Consider the following 21,641-nt stretch of genomic DNA (forward strand, 5'->3'; position numbering starts at 1 on the left):
GAGCCCATTATTTCATTTTGAAAAAAAAAACCAAACAATTTGTGTTTTCTTTGATTATATGAGAGAATACTGATAGAGTGCTCAGCAGAGTGCCTGATATATAGATGCTTATTCCCTCCCTCTTCTCTTCCCCTTTATAAACAAAGACCTCCCTTGTGTCTCTTCCTTCCACTGGTCACCCTTTCCAATTCCTTTGGATTGACTCTGCATGTAACAGTTTACAGGAGGTTATCATTTCTATGCCTATCACTATTCTCTTACCAAACTGACTAGGCATGCTACAGCTCATTTTCTGTCTGGAAAACCTGATACGAGGTGGCTTATACCCTTATTTTAGCAATAGAGATGGTCTTTTATGAGAACATAGAGGAGTTTTTTTTCATCAGCCTCCATTCAGAGGCTAGGGCTTAGAATTCCAGAGTGTCATTGCTCCCCTATCACCGAGCCCCACTCAGTTTTACTGATAAAGAAACAGGCCAAAGAAGGGGAAGCGATTTGCCCAATGCCACACAGATAGCAGTGGCAGGAGCTGAGCTTGATGCCATGTCTCTTGATTTCCATCTCAGTATTCTTTCCACACTTGCTGCCTCCCACATCTGGAAACTTGTCAGACAACCACGAGAATACTTTTTTTTTTCCCTTTCACAGGAGGCAGTTATTAGGTCCAAGGTGAGGCCTGGATTCTGTACCATGTTGAAACCAGGTTTCAGCCTGGCAGCAACGACAGAACTCAGCCCCAACTTTTTCCCTTAGAAGGGACTCACGGAGTAAAAAACATACTATTGGTATTAGTCACTGACTGGCCTGCATACATGTGTATTCATTCTGTGAGATTTTCCAAAAGGGCTGCAGAGGCCTGAATCCTTGGAAAATCTGCTTAGTCACCAGGTATTAGCAGGTGATGTCCAGCCTGCCTTGGGGACAAACATGGTTTTAGGTTCTCCTACCTGAATTCCTCTTCTTCCAGCAACTTCCTTAGCTGGAGATCTCTATATCCAGGGCCGTCTTGACATTCATCAGCTCTTGGTACTCGCGCTTCTGACGCACCATGTCATGCTTAGCTTTCTGCAGGGCATCTTCGAGGTCTACCAGCTTGGCCCGGGCATCCTTGATAGCTATCTCACCACGCTGTTCAGCATCGGCGATGGCTGTCTGCAAATCGGCACACTGTAGGGAGAACAGGGGGAGTGTAGAATTAAATTTCAGAGCTACATAAGACCTTGAAGGAAAAAAAAGGGTAGTCAATAACTCCTTTGTTTTGCAGTTGAGGAAACTGACGCCTAGTGAGGTGAATGACTTAACCAAGTTATCAGAACAAGTTAGTGGACAAGTTGAGATTGCAGTCCGGGTCCCCTGCTTCCCAGGCTAGCTTTCATTTCACCAGCGCACACTGACTTGCTTTGTATGCAACTCACAAAACCTCTCATGCGTCTAGGATAGAAATCCCATCAGCAGATTAGGATAACTCCAGAAAGAAAACAACCTGTTAGTAGGAGCTTATGGGAATATTAAATCTGCCCTTTTTGTGATTTTGCAGCAGAATATAAGATACTCAAAGGTGATGACTTTTTTTTTCATTTAGTCTAGTAGGGCTCAATTATTGCTTGTTTTGAATTGAATTGCATTTGCCTAGAAAAGAAAGACTAAATATGACTTGAACCTATTGATATCGTCTCCAATATTCTGGAGATTTTCCCCAGCCTACTTGAGAACCTTGTACAATTCAAGGGGGAGGAGAACCAGTGACTACGAGGGGGGATGACCCGTGGCACCGACAATACCAGACCTGTGGATTTAGCCCCAGAGGCTGCACTGAAGTTCACTTGTACATATTATTGACCTGCAGGCCGGGGGTTCTTCTGGAGCAGCTAAGACCTTACCTGCTTCTTGGCGCTGTCGATCTTGGCTCTCAGCCTCTGGATCATGCGATTCATCTCAGCGATCTCATGCTTGGTGTTGCGGAGGTCATCTCCATGGCGTCCAGCTGTGACCTGAAGTTCCTTGTACTAGAGCCACAAGAACAGACTCAGTCAGTTTGTCAGCCAGCATCCTTGCCCTGAGCGCTCTCTGTATGATGAGTTTTATTTGGGGCATCGATAGGATCACAGGATCATAGATTTATTTTTGTTTTGTTTTGTTTTTGGTGAGGTTAACTGACTTGTCCAGGGTCACACAGCTAGTAAGTGTCAAGTGTCCTGTCTGAGACTGGATTTGAACTCAGGTCCTCCTGACTCCAGGGCCTGTGCTCTATCCACTGCACCACCTAGCTGCCCCAGGGTCATACGTTTAAAGCTAGGAAGGACCTTCAGTGTCCTCTAGACCAACGCTTTCATTTTGCAGTTGAGGAATGGGAAGCCCAATGTCACGCAGGTACTAAGTGGCAGAGTCAAGATTCAAACCCAGATCCTCTCATTCCACATCCAGCATCCTTTGCTTTGTAGACTGTCTCCTTTAAGACTCAGGTGAAAATAGAATATGCAGCACTTTCCTCTAGAAATGAGGATAATCAGTCTAATGGAGGAGGTGGGACACATAGCCAGGACATAGTTACAGAGAGACAAGGTCAGAATCAGGAATGACAAGAAAGCTGTGAACACCATTGCTAGAGGAAGAAGTCCGAAAAAGGATGGATGTTAGAGAAAGTTCTCACTTTCTCTGGTTATTTCTCCCCAGCTATAACCACTCATTCATCATACACTTTTTTTAACTTTTTTTTTTTACTTTTATACTCTTTTTCAAGTGGGCCTTTTAAAAATACACTTGTATTCTCACTGCCTAACATGGTGTCTGGCATACAGTAGGTGCTTAATAAGCATTTGTTGATTGGTTGATTGATTCGTATTTCTGTCCTTTCCTTGTCTTTAACTCAAGCTGTTAGCAGGCCATAAGCTATGTTCTTATTTCCTTTACACTTTCACATAGCATAGACCCACAGGGGTCTAATTCCCAATAACTTACAAACAATCTACTGTCATTATGGACAATTATGTGACTGACTTGCAGAACCCAATGAGGATGGCTCATTTGGTTCCCTTTGGTGAGAATGTTTTCAAACATTGTCATGAAAGTCAAGGGTCCCAGATTCCCAAAGAGTGGGGTTAGTCATCTGTGTATTGTGGCTTCATTATCATGAAAGCTGTGGGGGAGTTTGGGGGAGACGCACTGGAAGCCATCGCTGAAGCATCCACTGCTTACCTCAGTCTGGTACCAAGACTCTGCCTCTGCTCGGCTGCGTTTGGCAAATGTCCTCATACTGAGCTTTGACCTCAGAGATGATGCCGTCCAGGTCTAGTCTTCGGTTATTATCCATAGAGAGCACCACAGAAGTGTCTGAGATCTGAGTTTGCATCTGGTCTATCTCCTGCCAAGCCAGAAAGTCCAGGGTCTTAGCACCTCATAACCAGAAAGGACCTAGAGGTCCTGGAGTCTGCCCTCAAACCCAGGGCAATATTCTCTTTTATAACATTCCTAACAGATGGTCACAGACTCTTGACTAATCTAATCTAATGACAGATGCCTAAGAGCGCACGTTTCTCCTTTTTTTAGATTTTAATTTTTTTTCATTGAACAAAATTCTCTTTTTCTTTCCTTCTCTCTACCCCTAATTTAAAAAAAAAAGAAAGAAAAAAATATAACAAAATCTTTGTAGCAAAAATACATAGCCATGCAAATTTCCACATTGACTATGTACAAAAAATATGTCTCATTCTGCATGCTGAGCCCATTACTATTCTATCAGAAAGTTATCCTTTGAGATTTCTAGAGAAAGAAATGTAAAATAAATAGATGATATATAAATATATAAAAATATATAAACAGTGTATGAATATATAAATAAAAAGTATATGTAGAACAATTTTACATATCTATGCCTACTTGCATCTAATGGTAGCAGTCTCTAAGGGGGGGGAGAAAAAAAGGAAAAAATGAAATTTACATGAAAACTATCATATATTTAAAAGGAAGAGTAAGTTGTAAGTAATAGATTTGCAGTTTCATATGCGATCATCTTTTTTATTATACCATGTTATGGAAATGCTTGTTTTGTTCTATAAATTAAAAACAAAATCAATTTAAAAAAATTTTAGTCCCTTCATTGTCCCAAAAAATGTTCAGAGAAACTTTCTGGGATATTGGCTAAAATGAGACAGATATAAAGCACTTGATAGTTTAAAATAATAAATGTCAGTTGTCATTCTTATTGTCACTCTTCTTATTATTATACTACTATTATTATTGTTAGGAGAAGATAGACTTCAGACACTCTCAAGATTAAAACAAAAGTGCCCACTCTCCCATTCCTAAGTGTCATTTCTACGTGCAAGCCCTGGGATTCAGAAGGGAATATTGATTTGTATTAAACTACAGTGATTTCTACATATTCTTTGTTTTTATCTAACCTTGAAGGTTTCCTGTCTTCTTAGGCGATGTTCAGGATAAGACCCTCTACACCCTGCATCTCTCTTCCCTCTTATTGACTCAGGAGTCTAACTACCAAAAGAGGCTTAGAGTGGAACTCCTCCAGAGGCCAGTGACTGGAAGAAGCAGCTAGGGTCTGAGTTCTCCAGAATGATGCTCAGTATGCTGCCATTTGGGAAGTTGTCCTACCTTGAGGGAAGGGCACTCAGAACAGGATACAGGAGGAGCTCCTGGTATCCTCCCAGGGATATGTCAAGTGCCTGCTTGGAGAATACTAAATAATCTGTACTGAGACGATGTTCCCTGGGTGTTCATTCAGATTATAGCCTCGTTTATTAGGATTTTAGAATCATAGATTTAGAACTGGAATGGTATTAGAAGCCAACTAGTCCAATCTTTTTTATTTTACACCTATAGAAAATGAGGCCCAGAAAGCTGTTCAAGGGACTTATCCAAGGTCACACAGGTAATAAAGGGGTAGATAGGATTTGAACTCAAGTCCCCCGACTCCAAAGTCAGTATTTTTTGCCCCGAGCCATGCTCCCTTCCTCTTCTCCATCTCTCCATCTCCAGGTAGGAAATATGTGTGTATGCATCTATTCATAGCATATATATATATATATATACCAATAATTGAAAAAATGTGTCTATGTATATATATATATATATATATATTATATATATATGTATACAGACACACACTCACACACACACACACACACACACAGGAGTGTTCCTTACCACCTCATACAGCATTCAGAGAAAGTTTATCTCATCTTGAAGTATTCCCACCAACTACTAGGAAGCCCCACAGCTTTCTGGGAGGGGGGGGGTCCACCTTTCCTTAAAATCTTCTATCAATCAGCCCAATCCTTCTATTAGATATTGCCTTGGGCTCTTCCCAAATCTGCTTTCCATTCCAGATAATTTTTTTTTGCATAACTCCTCTTCTTTCCGTGACTACTGCTTCCTTTCTTTTGCCTTCCTCAAGCTGTCCCAAAATTCATGAAGTGCTCCATCTACCACAACCCCTTGTTCATATCCTTCCCACCTCTTTTCCTCTCATTTTTCCAAGAAAACTGAGGTAATTCACTGTGACTTCTATATGCTCTCTTACTCCATGTCTCAGAAGCCATATAATCACTCATATATATTATATATATCTATATATATATCTATATAATATGTAATATATGTATATATTATAATTCCCCCTTCCTTTGTTCCAGTCACTAATGAGGACATGCTCCAGAATTCCTGCCCAAGCCGAGCACTCTACTTGCATCCTTGATTTTAGAGTCTCTTCCAGATGACTAAGATCTGTTAGAGCAGCAGCTCTTGAGAATAGAAAATTATGAGGAGTATCACCCCCACAAGATGGGGAAGCAGTGAAGGGTAGTTTAAAAATGTTTGGTAAGAGATCCAACTAAGAAAATCCCACGGCCATTTAAAGTTTTAAAAAAGTATACATCAAAGGAGGATGACAAAGAGAAGAAAAATGTCTCAGATTGTTTTTAGTTGCAGACTGCTTTCACCAGGAAGAGCAGTAGACTTAATACTTAGGCTTGAACATCACAAAACCAGATCGCTGTGGAGGAGCCATAATCAGCAGTTAGATGATACCAGGTGTGCATAAAGGGCATTTTGGGGAGTAAAATTCAACAAAGGTAGTCTGAGGCAAGATAACATTTTATTGATAGGGCATGAACCTACCAATGAGAAGGTTCTAAAGACTGCCACAGTTAGCCAAAAAAAGAAAATGGGGACTCAGTTCCTTTTATATAAGATTAGAACAAAGAACAGAACAGCGTAGGTGAGGAAATAATACAATTGGTTTTAGGGGTGGTGACATCGTAGAGTTGAGGACAACATGACTGATGACAGCATGCAGAGTGATATGATTGGTTAGAAGTTAAGAATGATGGGGTAGCAGCAACCTCCTACTTTCTTCTTGTCATTAGACAGTGCATTGTTTGAGCCCACTTGCAAGGATAGTGGACCAGACTTCTATGGATAGCAAATCAGACATCATGAAGGCTAGCTTGGTGATGTAAAGATGCTAGATCAGACTCCCTGGTGTCCACCTGCATTTCCTTTTTTTTTGTTTTTTGGCTAGGCAATGGGGTTAAGTGACTTGCCCAGGGTCACACAGCTAGTAAGTGTTACGTATCTGAGGCAGGATTTGAATTCAGGTCCTCCTTACTCCAGGGCCGGTGCTCTATCCACTGTGCCACTTATCTGCCCCTTTCTTTCCACCTGCATTTCCCAAGGATAGCAGATTTCTTTGAGGCAAGAATAGAACACAGATTAACGAGAGAACTGAATTTCTAAACAACTCATTATAGTCCAGCTGAATTTCTAAAGTAAATTCAAGGACAAAGAACCATGACTTGGGCAGTTACAGGACAAAATCAACTAACTGTACATAGAATCAAGAAAAATGATACAGAATCAACTTAATTTTCTCAACACCTTTGCTAGAGGTGCCATGGTTGTGAGGGTGCTGAGGGATTTAAAAGAAGAAAATGTGAATACAAGGTATTCAAAAGAGTGGAAGATACAAAATCATGGGGGAAAATCTTATATCATCATGAGAAACAATACATAATGGGAGAAGAGAAAAGGGCCCAGGACAGAGCCCTGTGAGATAACCATGGTTTGGTTATGACTTAAAGATGCAGAAAAGGAGATTGTGGAGTGGTCATATGGGTAGGAGGAGAACCAGGAAAGGGCAGAGTTCCAAAACCCAGATGGAAGAGAGAATCAAGGAGGAGGGAGTGAGCAGCAGTGACAAAGGTTACAGAGAGGTCGTTATAGACGAGGGTCAAGAAAAGGTCCTTATCTGGTATATATAATATCTGTAAAGCACTTAGTTCGGAGCCTGATATAGAGTGTGTGCTTCAGAAATGCTTATTCCCTTCCTCTTTCCTCTCAATATCAGAAGAAATTGAATAAGATCTCTGGCACATTGGATGGACCTCTTGTGTCTAAGCTGGGAGGAAACATGAACAAGATTTGTGCGGGATGAGCTGGCATATATGGGAGGGAACATGCAAATGAAGTAACACATTCATTTTACTATCTGATTGTGTAGTGACTAGCTTTATATATGCTAGATGCCATCGGGACCACAAAGGGATTATTTGCCACAGTCCTTGACTCTCAAGTTGCTAAACAACTTTGGAGGCACACGTGCGTTTTGTAGTTGAAACGATTAGAAAACAACTGAGTATAATCTAGCATGCATGGGAGACTGGAAAAATGTGCAAGCATGATATAGGATCATAGATTTTTGTTTGTTTGTTCCTTTGTTTTTTGGCTAGGCAATGAGGTTAAGTGACTTGCTCAAGGTCACACAGCTAGTACGTGTTATGTGTCTGAGGCTGGATTTGAAATCAGGTCCTCCTGAATCCAGGGCCAGTACTCTATCCACTCACTGTGCCACCTCGATGCCCCGGGATCATAGATTTAGAGATAAAAGGAAGCTCTCTGGACCTAAGCTAAATTCTCTTGTTGGAGTTAAGAGACTTGCCCCCAGACATAAAGATAATACATAGCAAAGTCAGGATCAGAAGCCTGGCCACTGAGTACAGAGAACCCGGTGTCTTGTTTTGTTTTGATTTTTTGAATGTGTGATGTGATTTTTTTTTTTAGGTTCTAGAAGTGCTCCCTTATTTTTCCATAGCAAGGAGAGGTATTGCAGATGCATGCCAGGACAGGAGGGAGCCGACCTGGATTTCTGCATTTGCCACAGAGAATACCCAAAGTGGAAAATAAAGACCTATTTGTCATTGAATCTATCATCCACATGGACCAGGTAAAGTTGTGTCAACACAAGAAAGGGTCAGGTGAAAAGTAAAAAATGAGTTCATTTGAATGCTTCTAGGCAGCATCTGAATGTTGACTCTTCTGCAGTTTGAATATCAAACATGGTTGAGTTTTTCCACTTTCCTAATATTGTTGGATATAAGGCAAGGCTGTGGTTTGAGGAAATCTGGCCCCCTTGCTCCGGAATATATCCAGTTCAAAGCGACAGACCAGCATAAAATCAACAAGTCTGAGTGATGGTGATGGTGATGATGATGATGACAATGACCATGACAATCTGACAGTGACTGTGACAATCTGACAATGACCATAACAATGGTGATGACAATATGGAGGAAGCTGAGAGTATTTTTGCCAGCAAGACCCAGGGTCACAAAAGAAATTCTTGGTCAGGGTTTGAAAATATTTGTTTTACAGAAATCAACACATCCAAATCCCTTCAAGCTCTTTGTGGGTGGATACTGTTTTGTTTCTGTATCTTTGTATCTCCCCAGCTAGCTCAATACCCTGCATAGAGTAGGTGTTTCATGATTTGTTGAATTGACTTAAACTTCAATTATAAATTAGAGTCTGATTCTTCATTTTACAAATGTACGAGCCCAAGAATTTCCCTAGTTAGCAACTCTTCTAGTGCATTTAAAGGATGGGTTAATTTATAAACATTTTTTACGGAATAGGGAGAAATCATAGACTCTTAGAAGAGGTGGAAAAGATCTCAGAAGCCAGTGAATGGAGTTCCTAGTAACATGTATTGCTTAAAAGAAAATATGTCTCCAGAATGGGATACAATCTTCTCTTCAAACAGCAAGGTAGGACCTGAAGCAGGGTATCTGGAGGGATAGATGTTGCTCTTCCCATCTTGGAAAAAAAAGTAAAACATCCTGTGGTCACATATCCTGCCTGAGAGTTAAATTAATAGTCCTGCTGTTCCTTTGGGAAATCTGCTAATTGTCTTCAGATATGTTCAAAGGAAAGTCCCTTTTAAAGGAAATGTTTGGAAGTTCTTTTTTGTTCTGCCCTTGATCATGATTGTGTTAAGCAAGGCTCAGAAAATTTGGAGGAGGTCCAGAAGCAACAAAGAAAATGACGAAAGGGTTGAGAAAGAGACACCATGAATGAAGATGTAAAGAATTAGATTAAGTAGATTTACAGAAGGCTGGATGTGGGAGGGAGTGATGACGAAAGGTAGGGGAGAATCAATGAATGAGCCCCTTCAAGTCTATAAAAGGCTAACCTTCTGAGCTTCTCATCTTCATTTCTACCACAGAATGGATTTATCTTCCTCAGGAGGAATTCAGATTAGTAAAGAAGAACAACTCCCCATCTTGAAATGTATCTGTGAGACAAGGGAATAGGGGAGGTCAGGTGGGAGGATCTTTAGTTCCTGAGACAGGAAGATCTAAACCAGTGCATTCTGGGTTGGTCACTTTGTCACCTCATTGAAAAAGTACCCAATTGGCTGATTTAAGAAGGAGTCCAAAAATCCAGGCCTGTTCATCAGGCTTTTACTTTAACAGGTGTGTGGATAAATTCCCTAGCAAGAACGAGACTGATGAGAGGTAAAGCAACTGATGATGCTGTCTCAATGTCAACTTGACTTGACAGTGCTCTACTGGAGGAGAGGAGAGTAGAGCAGAGCAGAACAAAGCAGAGTGAAGGAGAAGAGAGGAAGAGAGAGGCAAGGAGGTGTTCCATTAAAAACTGGCTCAACATTTCCATATTCTCTTCCAGGTAGTGTTTCCTGCTTAACTCCACCCAACTCTGATTGCCTCTGGTTCTTCCATTCATTCTGAATTCTTTCATTAAGTCCTTTTCCAATTGGACTTAGCGTTTTCCATGCTTTTGCACTTGACCTGAGTCATAAGCTGGGTATTTTATCTTCCTCCATCACATTGAGAACCTTCCATGGGTAGAGACTGTTACCAGACCCAATTCCACATGTATTTGTTGAGTGTGTAGGACCTTCTGGGTCTCCCTCTATTGTTCAGGACAGGCTCTACACATAGGGAGCCTTATATTGTGTTGTGGACCAAGTGACTTTCAGGATGCATCTCAATGCATTTATTAACTATCTGAATAAAATAATTTGAATGACTGTCAAAGGTTTAAAAATAATTGTCTGGATTTTACAATTATGTCCTTTTGGAGCTAGTGAGTATGCACACCAAACTCAATTAGTCCGAGTTCCATCTTCTGAACTAAGTGAAGGTCCCTGAGAAATGGAAAGGAATTGAAATGGGGAGTGCAGAGCTGAAAATAGTCAGGGAAGGCTTCCTATAAAAGTAGAGAATGAAGTAGGATTTACCAGAAGCAGAACTGACCTATAGAGAGAAGAAAGGAGACTGTGCTGTACTACTTTGACTTATGTGCCAAACTGTACTGACTTACCACTTCTTTTCCTGTGGCCAAAACCCCTTTGTCCAAAATTCCAAAACAGTGCCTTAAAAACAAAGGAGACACTTCCTAAGTTGTTGAATATTCAATGACAACTGAGATTGCTAGCTGCATTTGCCCAAGGAGGGTAATGACATCACTATTGATGTTATAGTTAACTCTACCTGACTCAACAGATGATCTCCTTAGGTGATATACCCTCTGTCCTAGTTCTCAACTTTTGGCATCCCTCTGCACTGAAAGCTTCACAAGAGGGCAAACTGAGGAAGGGAGAGGTTGAGGAAAACTCAGCTCAGACCTTTCTCATCTACATCGGCAACCACAACCAAAGTTAAGTGGAGGAGGTCATTGGATTATTGGATTTAAAGCCGGAAGGGACCTTTGGCGGTCATAGAGTCTAACCCAGGACTTCTGTTTCCAAGTCCAGCTGGTGGGCTCTTTCCATTTTTTCATTGTCTTTTAAATCTAAGTCTCTTTCTCACCCACAACTCCCTGGAACAGATGGGAGTTAAACTGGAACACATTCCTGGATTTCAAATATAGGGACTTGACCAGAATCCCTAGGGAATCCAACTTTAGAATTTGTTTTCATTTTTAAATTTTGTTTGTTATTAACTTGAAGACTAACAAACATGAATATTTCAACAAATGAAGGAAAACAGGAAAGACAATTGTATATGAAACTGTGAGTTTCTATTACATTCATTCTTGGAGGATGTCAAACATCTGGTCTCAAAGGCCAGAGATAAGAATAGCAAACTTGTAACTGTGGCAGCAAACTTCAAGACATAAGATCAGGGTGATCAAGTCTGCTCCTTCTTTGTGTTTTAGCCCTTGAGGACTGATCTTGATTATGTGAGTGAGAGATCTGAGTTTCAAGGTATCAGAATGCTGTTAGGTGGTAGTACTGCCTATAAAATGATCTGAGAGCTGGTTTTGTCACTAAAGGCAGGGGTAAGGAAGATATAGAATTAGAAATACTTTCACTTGGGGAAAGAAAAAAATGAGTTGAGGTTGAAAGATTAAAAAAAAAGGTGTGTGATTTGCCTAGGTAGTAAGTGGAAGAGATAGGATGTGAATTCAAGTCTTAAGACTTCAAAACCAGAGTTCTTTCTAGTATAGAATACTGGTTGTGTTTTGTTTTGTTTTATTTTGTTTTTGAGGCAATTGGGGTTAAGTGACTTGCCCACCATCACACGGCTAGTGGGTACCATATGACCGAGGCTAGATTTGAACTCAGGTCCTCCTGACTCCAGGGCCAGTGCTCTATCCACTGTGCCACCTACCTGCCCCAACACATTGTTTCTTGAAGCAGATGTGGAAACTGAGTTTCAGACAGGGGTAGTCATCTGCCCAAGATCACATAGCTAGTTTTGAAGAGGCAGATCTAGCTGTGAGGGAGGTCTTCAAATATTTTAAATATTTGAATTTAAAATTCAAATTTGAAGTTTAGATATTTATAATTTTACATACTTCACATCTGTCATGAGACAAAGCAATGAGAACTCTTCTTTGATCCTAGAGGCCAGAACCAAGAACCATCAGTGAAAGTTTCAGAGAGGCATATTTAAGAATTGAGTTAAGAAAAAAACCTTTTGATTAGAACCATCCCAAAGTGGAACAGACTGTCTTGAAAAGTCATAGGATCAGAAATTTAGACCTTATACAGCACCTTGGAGATGATAGAATCTAACCCCCTCATTTTACAGATGAGAAAACTGAAGGTCACATGAGCACTGCATAGCAGAGCTGAAATTCAAATGCAGGTTCTCTGACTGAACCAAATGTTCTTTCCATGTCACCATAGTAATTGGTTTCTCCATTCTGAAGGTCTTTAAGCAAAGGCTGGAATACTACATATCAGATATGTCATAGAGGGGATTCTTGTCCACCTGAGTTGGAATTGGCATTGGAATTGATAGTGGCATTGGATTTTGAACTGATAGCTTTGAGGTGCCTTCTAGACTTGACATCTTGTGGTAACCTCTACTCCATGTTGAAGAGGACTTTGGAGGAGAAAGAGGGTGGGGACTTGCAAAGAGTGATATGAGATTTCACTTATCTCCTCAGTGCCCCATGTAAATCTCTAGAAGTATAACTTGCAAAACAAGTTTCTATCAACACTGGTAGAAAGGGTTTCTTCACTGGGAGTTGTCTACCTCAGTGAAATCACAGCTCTGGGGAAAATAAAACTACAGGAAAATGAATCCTAGCTGCAAGAACCCCAAGTGTTGGAGAGAAGCCAAGTGGAAATATTGTCCCTTGCTGGAGGGGTCAGAGGAACCATCACTGCCTCGAGTTTTGGTGAAGGTGACTCACAACTGGGCACCATGGCCTCAGCAATATGAAATGGGGTGGCTAGGGCAGCAGTTGCTCTACATGGTGGCACATACCCATCATATGAGGCAAACTCTAAGGGAAGGCTGTCATTCCCTGGATGTCTCCTTTTAGGGAGGAAGCCTACTCCCTAAATGTAGAAGAAATCTGTCTCTTATGTCAGTACTTAGTGGCAATCCTCACCAGCCATATGTTGTAACAACTCTGATGTAGTAGATGATTAGAGCAGGGGCTCATAACTTTGTTATCTGCAGGGTTATTTGGTTTATTTATTCTGAGGAGGGTTTACCTCCTCAGAATATTGTTTTATAAATGAATAACTTTTAAATACATAGGATTGCAAAGGAAACCAATTGTACTGAAACACAGTTATAAAAATATTTAAATAAGACATATTCATGACCCCCCTGAAATTAGCCACAGACTCTTGAAAACCAGAATTCCTGGACTAGAATCTTCTCCAAGTGAGAGGGAGGTTAGAGGATTTAAAAAAAAAAAAGGTTTGACAACCACAGATCTTGTATAAAGGCAACTCCAGACAATAGCAATATATATTATAAATCTGCTTTATTAGACAAGTATAAGAGATGGAAGGGACCAAAGAAACACCCCACAAGGATACAGTTTCTGTATTTTATCTGCTTATATCACCTCTGCTTTCTGGGACACTGCAAGAAAACACCAGTACCACTTCTTTTTAGCACATAGGGATTCAGAGAGTGCAGATGGCCAGCTGAGGTGGCCAAGTACACGATGCTTCTTTCAGATCCAAAGTGAGTGTCTGTTGCTAAAAAGAACATTTAGGTGTTTTTGCAAGTCCTCTGACTTAGGACTTAAAGACAATAGGTGGATATTCTGATAGCTGGACAGGAGGATCAGATGGAACTTGTGTGACCCTGCACACTGACGATATTCTCAACAATCTCGTGACTGGAAGTTCACCTCAGGGACTATAATTCAGTTGGTGAATAAGTGGCATTTAAAATTTTGGACAAATTTGGCCCAAGACTCAAGTCTGGATGCAAGAGAAGATCAAAGGTTGGAGGGGGGGGCACGTCTAGAAATCAACCCCAACATCTTCCGCAGACAAAAGGATGGCAGCCTTGATTCTAAGGGTTAGGAACAGGAAGCAGGAACTTGAGGCATTCCGGAGCCAAGAATCTGGTAGACACGTTAGTGCTTGTAACTCTTCTTAGTGGAAGATGTGGTTGTGGTGTACTTTACGCTGGTGCTGCTGCCCCCCAGGGAGCCTCTCCCACTGCCAGCGCTGAAGCCACCTCCAGCGCTGAGTCCTCTCCCACACTGTAGCTGCCGCTGCTACCATAGGAATAACCACTTCCTCCACTCAGACCAAAACCACCGGCAACACCACTGCCACTTCCATACCCGCTGGAGACTGTGGAGCTCACAACAGCTGTGGAAGGAATGGAAAAAAATGTGCGTTGAGACCCCACTAAGCCAGAAAGCTACTGAAAAGTGAAAGCAAAAGTGGGAACCATCAAAGATACTTACAGATGTTGACTGGTCCAACACCCTCTCCACTCATTCTGTGTGGGGAGGAAACAAAGGTTATATTTCAGAAGACTGAATTTGGGACAAAGTGGGATGATTCCAGAAGTTTCCCCAGTGGCCTTTAGGGTAACCACTTTACTCTGTGTTTTCTCAAAAGAGCTCAATGCTTCTGAGATTCTGCTCAGTGCTTTAATGGCTGAGGCGACCTACCACGCAAAGCCCAGAGAACAAGTACCCACCTGCACTCCTCTCCCTCCAGCAGCTTCTTGTAGGTGGCGATCTCTATATCCAGGGCCAGCTTGACATTCTCAGCTCCTGGTACTCACGCAGCTGGCGGGCCATGTCCTGTTTGGCTCTCTGAAGAGCATTTTCCAGCTCCTCTAATTTGGCCCTGGCATCCTTGAGGGCCATCTCACCCTTCTGCTCAGCTTCAGCAATGGCATTCTGCAGGTTGGCACACTGCAGGGAAAAAGAAAGAGACCTTATCTTCATTTGAACCGGGATACAATTAGGAAAGCAGCTGGAACTCATCAATTCCAGCCCTTCTCCTTAGCACCAATCCTTGTTATCAACAAGCCCCAATTTAATGTTGGTCTGTGTTAGCCATGTCAAATGTGGAAATGAATGGCAACGGGTAGGATATGGGCCAGCCATAGTAAGGACAGGGCTCTTTAATTGCTAGAATCATACGGGTAGATTAGCTGTGAGGAAAGAACTTAGTAGCTCCTGCCATGGTCCCTGGACTGAATTGTCATGGTAGCAGTGATGAAGGTGTCCAGAGAGGAAGTGCAATGTTGGCCCAGAAAAACAGCTATAGCCTACCTGCTTCTTGACGTTATCGATCTCGGCTCTCAGCCTCTGGATCATTCGGTTTATTTCAGAGATCTCGTGTGGTATTGCGGAGGTCATCCCCATGGCGGCCAGCTGTGATCTGTAGTTCCTCATACTTATAGGACAGAAAAAGGAAGAAAAGGAGAGAAAGACAGCATCAGCATCACACTGAAATGCTTCCCAGATTGTGTCAGTGTTTCTTCATGGGATTCTCTCTAAATGCTCACTAGGACAATTTAACTCATCCTTCATAAGCAAGCTATTAGGGAGAATGGATTTTCATATCACAATGTTCTGTTTCCCAAATGAAAAAGGGGTGGGGAGGACTCTAACCTGCCCTTAACTATCTGGTAGGTTAGTATGGAGATTAAAAACAACCCAGTTACTTCCCCCTTATCTCACCTTGGTCTGGTACCAGGACTCAGCTTCAGCCCTACTCCTCTTAGCAATATCTTCATACTGAGCCTTGACTTCAGCAATGATGCTATTCAGATCCAGAGAGCGGTTGTTGTCCATGGAGAGGATGACAGAGGTGTCAGAGATGTGGGTCTGCATCTGGGACAGCTCCTAGAGGACAGAGACAATCAGTTGTACCATCTTTAGTCAGTAGGAAGCATTCCCAGGGGATCTGGGAATTCTGCCAACAGTCCCCTAGCCCAAACCTTTATTAGATGATATTTCAAGGCCTAATGGATCTGAGATGCCAGGCTTAAAGTTTTACATATTGAATATTCAGCATGCTTCCTTTGGCACCTGTCCCTTAGTAAACAACTTTTTTTTTTTTTTTGGAGAACAAAGATAGAATTCTTACTGCTTCATATAAGGCTTTCAAGAAGTTGATCTCCTCTAGGAGGACGTCTGCATTGGCTTGCAGTTCAACCTTATTCATATAGGCAGCATCAACATCCTGGATGGGGAAAACACAAGAATTCAGCCAATGAGATCTTCTTTCTCCTACAGCCAAACACAGAATGTGTACTTGGACACAGGCTTCCTCTTTCTGCAGCCTGTCCCCTATAATCAATCAACTCACCTTCTTCAGCGTCACAAATTCATTCTCTGCTGCTGTGCGCTTGTTGATTTCATCTTCAAACCTAGACAGAAGGAGAAAGGAAAGATGGTTGAGTCAATGGCCAATAGGACAGGGTGAAACCAGCCTGAAATCCAAGATCTCCCCCAAAATGGACCATTCCCATGTGGATCTGGATCATGAATTTCCCTTCATTGATATGAAGAGGTGAACTAACACAGGGCACACTAGGAAATTTAAGAAATATAGTTGTGATCTCTGACCTTCTTTACTACCCCACCACCCCCATTTTGTCCTCTTAGGGATGATACAGAATAGCGTGAGGTGTTTACTTCCTCTATGAATCTTTTGTAGTCTGCACACCAGCTGTTTCCTCCTTTCTTCTGGTCTCCATCCATCCCACACACTTTTTCTCTTTTCTACTCTTACTCTCTCACTTACTTGTTCTTTTTTTTTTTTTGGCTAGGCAATTGGGTCAAGTGACTTGCCCAGGGTCACGCAGCTAGTGAGTGTTATGTGTCTGAGGCCAGATTTGAACTCAGGTCCTCCTGAATCCACGGCCGGTGCTCTATCTACTGCACCACCTACCGGTCCTCACTTACTTGTTCTTGGAGTCTTCCACTTGATCTTGCATGTTTCTCAGCTCACCATCCAGAGAACCTTTCTCATGTGTGATTCTGTCCAGTTGCCCTGAGTTGGCTAATATAGGCCTCAAACAATGGCTCCAAATTTTGTTTCACAGTCTTGGTGCCCTGTTCCTGGAGCAGTGTCCATTTGGTATCCAAAACCTTGTTTTGTTGTTCAAGAAATCGTACCTGGAGAATGGAAGAGAAAGTCAGTCCCATAAAGCGTTCCCAGAGCTGGTGGAAGTCAGTACAAGATAATGCCATCAATGTTGTATGACCTTCCCAAATTGTAGCAGGGCAGCAAATCCTTATGATGTCATATTGTGAAGAGAGGTTTTGACGATGGCAATTCTCTACTCAAATTCTACTGGCAATCCCCAATTTTCCTGTGGGGGTTGCCCAGTCACCATCTCTACCAACAGATTTAAGCAAAACCTACCTTCTTCTGCCTCTTCCTTATCTCATCACTTTAGTTTTTTAGCTGTAATTGAATTTTAAGAAGACAATTTGTCCACTCTAGAGTACAAAGTGGGTCCTAGAATCTTAATGTTGGAAGTGACTTTAGAGGACAGCTAAGTCACACCTCCACCCAATGCAAGAATCCCTTATGCAGAACCCTTTCAAGCCTCTGACTGAAAGCAGTAGTTAATTTCAATTCATTTCTATGTTTTAAAGTGTCCAAGAATTCGTTGCCCTTCCTATCGTGATGCTTCTTGAGTGAACCGAACATATCTTTTGTTTTACTTGTGTCTTCCTATGCTAGGATCAGAGAATCATAGCCTTAGATAAGATGAAAGGGATCTTAGAGGTCAATCAGTGCAATCCCCTCCTTTTACAGGTGGGGATCCTGAGACTCAGAAAGGGTGACTTGCCTAAGATCACACAGGTTGTAAATAGTAGCCCTGGGATTCAAATGCTGGTCCTCTGACTCCCAAGTTGGGTAGAATTTTCTCTGTACCATGCTGCCTTACTATGCCATAAAAGCTCAATTATTATTGGCTGACAAAAATTTCTCACCACTCCTCAGCATATTCCAGCAATGAGAGAGCAACCCACATTTTAACTTGTTCTCTTCACATGTCATAGGGTTATTGACATCTGAGAATTCTCCCCATCCATGGAGAAGAGGAAAAGTTTCCAAGAAACTAAACTTATGGATGTAGTTATCCCTTTCCTTAATCATCAGGCAATCATTAGTTGGGCAAGCTTCCCAATGCAGAGAGAATTTGAGTCTTTCTTCTCTCTCATTCCCAAGTCTATCTTGGCAGGAAGTTAAGTACAAAGATATGCACTGATTTTCAGGGGACTCTGAAATACATGATGGTTGGTATGTCTTAGTGTCTTACCTTGTCAATGAAGGAAGCAAACTTGTTGTTGAGGGTCTTGATCTGCTCCCGCTCTTCAGTCCTCACTCTCTGGATGGTGGGGTCAATTTGCAGGTTGAGGGGAGTCAGAAGACTCTGGTTGATAGTGACTTCTTGGATTCCACCAGGGGGGGCAGGCAGAAAACCCAGCTCTAAAACCAAGTCCACTTTTAATGCTGCCACCACCAAAGCCATATACACCTTTCTGCCACCAAATCCACTCCAGAAGCCACTATTGGACCCACTGATAGAAATTTGCTTTGAGCCATCCAAATTATAGAGACTTCGACTACCAAAGCCAGTCCCCACACCACTGATCCTCCCTAGCCCTCCATGGCCTCCTGATGAGCGAACCATGGAGACAGAGCTAAAGCGGGAGTGTCCAGCAGCAGGGTGGTGGCAGAGCGGCACTGAAGCCCCTTCGGCTCCCTGTCTTAAAGGTGACAGTGGACTGACGAGACATGGTGGAATGAAATAGGATGGCCAGAAGAAATTGCTGAGTGTGAAAGGAGAAAGAGAGGAGACACTATGGTTGAGAAGCTGGACGTCCCCTAAGTTTTTATCGGTGAGTAGAAGGAGGCGAGTTATTGCTAAATGAAGGAGGGCTTGCTGATTGCATCCTCTTTGGCATTTGCAACACTGAGCTCACAGCCAACTCCTGGTTAGAAATGGTGTAAAAGTCACTGGTGCCTTGGCATCCTGCCCTCGTGTGGAAATTGACTTCCAGTCTCAACATGATCTGCAGACAAACAAGAGGCATGCTAATTGCTTTCAGTCATGTCCCAGTCATGCACTCTATAATGAAGACAACAAATACAATTATGAAACACAACCAAGATGTCTCATTTCTGATCTGCTTTCTTAGGTCTGAGACTTCTGTTCAAATACACTATGTCAATACAAGCCACTATTACTGGTTACTTCCTGTACATTGAACTACTCCCCATCTCTGAGAATTCTTCTGACTTTTATTGCCCAACTGCTCTGACCTGGGGAAGGGGAGGTCACCCACTTTCCCATCCCCAAACTCTAGTCTTTCCTTCAATTCAATCTACGTTCTTGCAAACTGATCACTCACATTCTCTAGGAAGCTACCAATCTCTTCTCATGCTTTAATGCTGCATCCTCTCAATATATAGCTTACTTTGTCACATTTGCATCTGTTCGTCTCTTAAATAGCTTTGGGAGAGTGTACGTGTGCACATGCATGCACACATATGCACATGCATGCACATAGCTCATCTGCCAAACACTGGATTGGGAATCAGAAGACCGGGATTGATATGCTGGGTCTTCCACTAATCACCTGTGTGACCTTGGGTAACTCACTTCCTTCTTCTGAGCCTCAGTTTCCCTTTAGATGGGAATGTTAATATATGTACTACCTGTCATTGTGAAGATAAAATGTGACAAAGTATGTAAAGTGTTTTGTAAACCAAAAAGTTAAACACGTATTTGTATGTGTTTGTATGTTTTGTGAACTATGATGATCTCATTATTGAAGATTACAGTGACTGAGCTTCAAGAATAAAGACCGTGTTTTCTCTTTCCAAACAAGCCATCAACCATATGTCTACTGATTGCTATTTCTCAATCCAATACATTGGTCAGGTCCTTGAAGGATACCAAAGAAGTCTTAGACATGGTCTCAGTCTTTAAGAAGTTAACAATCTCCCTAGGAAAGCAAGCTAGATAATCCTAAGACAATCAGGCAAATAGTCAAATGCACATTTCTAATCTTCCCTAGTCATCTTTTCCTATAAATCATAGTATTGTTAAGGGACTTCAAAGGCATCTAATCCAACCTGCTCTTCAATTAATCCTTAATAAATATTTATTAAGTGCCTACTACTTGCTAGAAACTGTTAGGCTGCAGTGATACAAAGACAAAAAATGAATAATCCCTACTTGCAATTAGCTTACAGTTTAATGAGGGAGAAAACAAGTACATATAAAAATATGTACCATATTAATATAAAATTAATCAATAGATATGTGTGTATATGCACACATATACACAAAGTTGTTAAATACAAGCTACTTTGAAAGAAAAAACACCAGCTATTGAGGGTAGGGATGAGAATCAGGAAAGGCTTCATATATAAGATGGTACCTGAGATGCATTTTAAAGGAAGAGAGAAATTCTATAAGGTGGAGATAGTCAGTGCCTGCCAGGTATGGTGGATGAACAATGCAAAGGTGCTCATTATACAGCAGAGGAAACTGAGGCTAAGAGAAGCTAAGTGACTTGTCCCAGATTACACATTGAATAAAATTTCAGGCAATATTATTTTCTTGAGTGTCAATTAAAATTTAACTCCTGGGCAGCTAGGTGGTGCAGTGGCTAGAGCACTGGCCCTGGGTCAGGAGGACCTGAGTTCAAATTGACCTCAGACACTTGACACTTACTAGCTGTGTGACTCTGGGCAAGTCACTTAACCCCAATTGCCTCACAAAAACAAAAATCAAAAAACAAACTTAACTCCTTCATGAAGTATTCTCTGTTAAACTCTGTTCTTTTCTCTTAACCATCCTGGAGGCCTCCCTGTGTTAATGACTGCATTACCCAAGTCCCTAGATTTAGCACAGGGAGGGACCTTAGAAGTTATCTAGTTTACCCACTTATATAATAGATGAAGAAAAGGCACAAGGGAAATGGCAGAGCTGAGTTTTTTGTCTGTTTGTTTTGTTTTTAGTGAGGCAATTGGGTTAAGTGACTTGCCCAAAGTCACACAGCTAGGAAGTATTATCGTCCGAGGCCAGATTTGAACTCAGGTCCTCCTGACTCCAGGGCCGGTGCTCTATACACTGAGCCACCTAGCTGCCCCAGAGCTGAGATTTAAAGCCAGGTCTTAAAGCTCTGACAAGTTATTCTTCATTCTAACCTTGTCTCTTTCAAAACTCTGTGTCCTATAGCTTAAGGTTCATCTTTTCCCCTTCCTTCCTCACTAATTAAAGTGGAAGCTCACTGAGGGTAAGAGGCCTTATATTTATTTCCCTTGGATCCCACCATAGGATGATATGGGGCACATAGAACAGGCCTTCTCTAATGCTGACCTCTTGACCCATCTCCCTAGGAAGTATGGCCTAGCAGAAGGACGTTGGCAAATGATGGTCTCATAAGATTCTCCATCAATCAGTGGGGCAATAAGACATCCTATGGATGGTTTTCTCCTCAGGAATGAGACCAAGGGGGTGTCCTCCTCCGTCACTGCTTTGTGAAACCCTCTCCTGCCATAGGGAACCTATGAATCATAGCATCTGTTGATACAGGCCATAAAGAACCACAGAGCATCTCTC

General features: G+C 41.9%; 1 pseudogene; it reads right to left on the bottom strand.

Moving 5' to 3' along the window:
• Positions 1 to 13,999: 13,999 nt before the first annotated feature.
• Positions 14,000 to 18,804, bottom strand: LOC110194058 (keratin, type II cytoskeletal 6B-like; annotated as a pseudogene).
• Between the last annotated feature and the right edge of the window lie 2,837 nt (positions 18,805 to 21,641).

The sequence above is a fragment of the Phascolarctos cinereus genome, unplaced genomic scaffold, assembly GCF_003287225.1.
Source record: "Phascolarctos cinereus isolate Bilbo 61053 unplaced genomic scaffold, phaCin_HiC Scaffold_1;HRSCAF=81, whole genome shotgun sequence".
Classification (NCBI taxonomy): Eukaryota; Metazoa; Chordata; class Mammalia; order Diprotodontia; family Phascolarctidae; genus Phascolarctos; species Phascolarctos cinereus.